General features: G+C 53.0%; 1 protein-coding gene across 1 annotated transcript in view; it reads left to right on the forward strand.

Moving 5' to 3' along the window:
- zfhx3b (zinc finger homeobox 3b) overlaps window positions 1–5000 on the forward strand; it is a 176850-nt gene that overhangs the window by 93602 nt on the left and 78248 nt on the right.

Genomic DNA, 5000 nt, shown 5'->3' on the forward strand with positions numbered 1-5000 from the left:
ACACACGCACACACACGCACTTCTGTGTCTCCGTCTCTCCCAGAGAAGGGTGAGGGGTCGGTTCTCCTCTTCCCTGCTTTCAGTTATTAATCTCTGAGCGATGGCTCCTCACACAACTCTTTATCCTCTGCATAATTAATTAACATGAACACATTTGTGATCTTTTAGAGCAGTGTATTAAAAATAACAGGTTAAACACTCGCACTCGGGGGAAAGTCTGGCACTTATCCAAGCCTGGCCCTTTTCAGTGGATTATTAGTGTGTTGCTGGTGAATGCCCTGCAGAAATAGAAACACAGCTTCATTTGGCTTCCGTTGGTCTCAGTTTAAGGCAGGATTTGAGAATAGCTGTGTCTCATCTCCTGTTGCCGCTCCGCCTCCACAGTGACACCGACACAAACACGCGAAAAGGAAACGGAGGAAACGTAATGGAGGGAACGAGGGCGCATTGCCTCATAGTTCGCCCTGAACTTTCACCTCCGGTGGTGCTGATTGGCTGCTCCCCTGATAAGGCTGTTCTTTCAGTCAGTCTGTGAGGCTGCCGCATAGAGCTCTTTTTCTCACACGCACACACTCACCACACTCACTGTGCACACACACACACTATACACACACACTCACCATACCGACACACACACACACACACACACACCCTGGGACTGAACATGAACATGCACAATGTGTTTCCATTCAAATTGAAAGCAAGTACTCCACTATCTGTTGGTAGTTTTTGAATTATAAAGTGACCCCAAAGTGAATCAGATTGGAACAAGGTAGGTGCGATACGTATTTTAATCTTTTTGTGCTATGTTTGAGCTGCTTTATTGAATATGGCTTTTTGGATTTGTCTGTGGGGTGTTCATACTGCACTGTGGAAGAGCCCCCCTGGCTGTGTGAGGGGGCAGGGCGTTGGGCGGGGCTCTGGCCCTGCCTCCATTCCAACAAACAACCAGGGCGGAGGGAGAGAGAGAGGGGCCGGCCCTCACAGAGAGTGATTAAGAGGAGAGAGCCCCCGGTCAATTAGCACTTTGTGACGGCGTGTATTTGCTTTTCTAATTACTCTGCCTCCTGCCCCCTGCTTACCAGAGGACTGCCATTCTGTGAGCCTATGGCCGCCATGTCTCTCTCCGTGTGTGTGTGTGTGTGTGTGCGTGTGCGTGTGCGTGTGCGTGTGCGTGTGCGTGTGCGTGTGCGTGTGCGTGTGCGTGTGCGTGTGCGTGTGTGTGACTGTGTGACTGTGTGTGTGCGTGTGTGTGACTGTGTGTGTGTGTGTGTGTGTGTGTGTGAGTGACTGTGTGTGTGTGTGTGTGACTGTGTGTGTGTGTGTGCGTGTGCGTGTGCGTGTGCGTGTGCGCGTGCGCGCATGTGTGCGTGTGTGCGTGTGTGCGTGTGTGTGTGTGTGTATGTGCGTGTACGTGTACGTGTGTATGTGCGTGCGTGTGCGTGCGTGTGCGTGTGTGTGCGTGCGTGTGCGTGCGTGTGCGTGTGTGTGCGTGTGTCTGTGTGCGTGTGTCTGTGTGCGTGTGTGTGTGGCCGTACTTCGCTCTCTCTCTGTGTGTTATGTAAAAACAGCCTCTGAGACTCTTTGTTCCGCCGAGGCGCGGATAATGAACCCGGCGGTGGGGATCGCACACAGAAGCCAGCCGCAGATCTGAGGCCAGTCATTAGAGAAGAGCAATTAAGGGCAATTAAGCTTTCTGCCTGCTGCACTCCACATATGCTAATGACTGCAGAGCAGTGGACACGAGAACGCGGAGAGCAAGGGGCGGTGCCACTCCAGACCTGTGTGTGTGTGTGTGTGTGTGTGTGTGTGTGTGTGTGTGTGTGTGTGTGTGTGTGAGAGAGAGTGTGAGTTGGATCTACTGCTGCTGGTTCCCAGAGCAGCTCTGTTCTTGTTTAGCTTGGTTGTGTGTGTTTGAGCCTTAGAACCTGTGATGTGTGCTAATGGACGTGTGTGTTTGCAAATAGCAGCTGAGCGGAGAGGCCATCTGTAGGTCACACAGCCTCCCACACACATACACGTACTCACACACCACACGCACACACACTCACACACCACACACCACACACACACACACACACATTTGTGATGCTGCTTCAGTGATGCCATTTCCTGTTTTGAGGTTGTGTCTCGCCTGTTGTGTCTCCCTACTGTTCTACTGCTCGTTCTACTGTTCTACTGCACGGTATACTATTCCTCTGCCCATTCTGAACTCCTGCGACCACCCCCCCTTTCTACACTCACTCTGGTCCCCCCCCATTCTCACACACAACCACACAAATACACGCACGTACACACACACACACACACACACACACACACACACACACACACACACACTCGCGTGTGGCCTGTAGCCTAGCAGTTAAGGTAAATGACTGGGACCCGCAAGGTCAGTGGTTCTAACCCCGGTGCAGCCACAATAAGATCCGCACAGCCGTTGGGCCCTTGAGCAAGGCCCTTAACCCTGCATTGCTCCAGGGGAGGATTGTCTCCTGCTTAGTCTAATCAACTGTACGTCGCTCTGCCAAATGCCATTAATGTAATGTAATGTAAACACACACACACCCTTTCAGCCCGTCTCTCTCACACACACACACACACACACAGCTGAACCCTTCCCTCGTGGTGTAGTGTTTAATTTCCTCCCTGGCTGTTCTCTGGCGGTGCTGGGCTCTTTCTTGTGGTCCAGGCGCAGTTGCAGTTGGTAAAAGGTTCCCCCGCTTGTTAAAACAAAGCTGGCCCTGGATTTGTGGGTCAGCTCCCCCGGCTGCTGCCGGGCTGCTCCAGGAGCACAGTTAGAGGTACCGGCCTACGTCTCTCTAATGGAGCCTGCGTCTCCTCCAGCACCCCCTCCTTCCCTCTCTCCCTCCCTCTCTCTCTCTCCTCTCTTCTCTCTCTCCTCATTCCTCCCTGTGACCTCAGCGGTTGTTTTCCGCTGTTTCATGAGCTCTGCACCACAGGGGAGAGTACAGTAACAGCTACGCTATATAAGTTCGCTAAATAGTGTTAAGTAGTGACTATAGTAACTAAAGCCTATAAACAGCCTTTAGCCTGGTGGCTAGTGGTTGGTGGTTCAAACCCCAGTGCAGCCACCGTAAGATCTGAACGGCTGCTGGGCCCTTGAGCAAGGCCCTTAACCCCTCTTTGTTCCAGGGGGCATTGGTCCCTGCTTAGTCTAATCAACTCTCACTCACTTTGGATAAAAGCATCAGCTAAATGACAGTAATGAAGTTTACATGTAATTGTCTGGTATACGGTCTCATTTGAACATAATGAGTCAGATTTCATTCTTTGAGGGGACGTTGTGGCCCCAGAAGGAGGGGCGTTTCAGCACGCACAGTTCACACACCACACTGGGCTCCACTCCTGAAACCAGAACCTCACTCTTTGTCTGGAGGAGACTGACACATGCACACACGCACTCACACACACAGGCACACACTCTCAGACAGACACACACACTCTCACACACTCTCTCACACACACACACACACACACACAAACCCAGAACCTCACACACACACACACTCACACACACATGCTCACTCATTCACACACACACACACACACACAAACCCAGAACCACACACACACACACACACACACACACAAACCCAGAACCACACACACACACACACACACACACACACACAAACCCAGAACCACACACACTCTCACACACTCACACTCACACACTCACACACACACACGCTCACTCACTCATACATACACACACACACACACACACACTCACACGCACGCACTCTTCATAGGCCTGGCAGCAGCCATTTTGTTTCCGTCGAGCAGGAGAGTGCTGATGGCTGTCTGAAAGTGGCTTAATGCTGCTTCTTAATGCAGTGCAGCAGGTACGTTCAGGGAAGCCGTATGCTCTGCTGGCCACATTAATACCCACCTCCCCCCGTCGGGCCGCTGCATAATAACGGCGTTTTAAGGGCGTCCCCGGCTGAGCGTCGGTGATTTAGCCTGCTGATGCGTCTCCGCGGCCGGCCGGGCCTCAGCCCCCGTCTGGAGACCGGCCTTAAGGTCCGGGAGAGTCCCGGCGTTCCCCGGATCGATAAAGGGCTTTGCTTCCCGGATTATGTGCATCCCCCCCGCACGGCGTGCGCTTTAGCGCCGGTTTGTCGGGATGAGAGTGAAGCAGCCGGACGAGTGTCGGAGTGGACCGCCGTGCCGCGGCCGGGCGTGTCCGGAGAGCCGGGATGAGCTCCGGAATTCCAGGAACGCGGCCGTTTTTCGGAGCTTGCTAAAATGCACAGTAAACCTTCCCAGAAAGAGGATATTGCATCCCCTAGCTCTGTTCCCGGTGTTCCAATTCCCCCCATCTTCACATCCACGCGACCGTTTCCGAGGTTTACGGGCAGACGGAAAGGCAGACGTTTGTGTGGACTCTTTTCATAAAGTCTGTTATTGCACCGGTGCCCTCTGGCGTGGGGAAGAGCAGGAGGGCACTCTGTCAGAACCGTCCCATAATTCCCGGCTGTGGGGCGGAGGTCAAGAGGAAATTGCAGGATTTGCGTGCGGACATAAAGCACGTCTCCCAGCGATCTCATAAATGCATTACCTTTCGTTCTGGGCCGATGAAAAGTCGCCTCTTTATTGAAAAGTTGAAATGACGGCTTTATAGATTTTCCGCTGGCGAGCGCTGCAGATGTTTGGGGGCACGTCTCGCAGACTTAGAGCAGGAAGCCTCTCTTTCCCCCTCTGCTTTACAGACACGCGCCGTTTGAATTCCTGCCCTGGATTACCCTGTTATTGCAGACTGACCAGCGAGGCTCAGTCCCGTTCCGGGGTTCTGTGCGGACGCTGCTGACTGTAATGCTGTGACTGCCGGGTGAAGACTCAGAACACAGTTCAGTGTGTGCGCTCGCTCTCGCTGCCCGGAGAGGAAGCCCTTCTGATTCTGAAGCAGCTCAGATAGAACTGCCAGGGCCAACATTGAGTTTGTGTGGAGTGTGGACACGGTGTAAATGTGTACT

This window comes from Conger conger, chromosome 15 (genome assembly GCF_963514075.1).
Source record: "Conger conger chromosome 15, fConCon1.1, whole genome shotgun sequence".
Taxonomy (NCBI): Eukaryota; Metazoa; Chordata; class Actinopteri; order Anguilliformes; family Congridae; genus Conger; species Conger conger.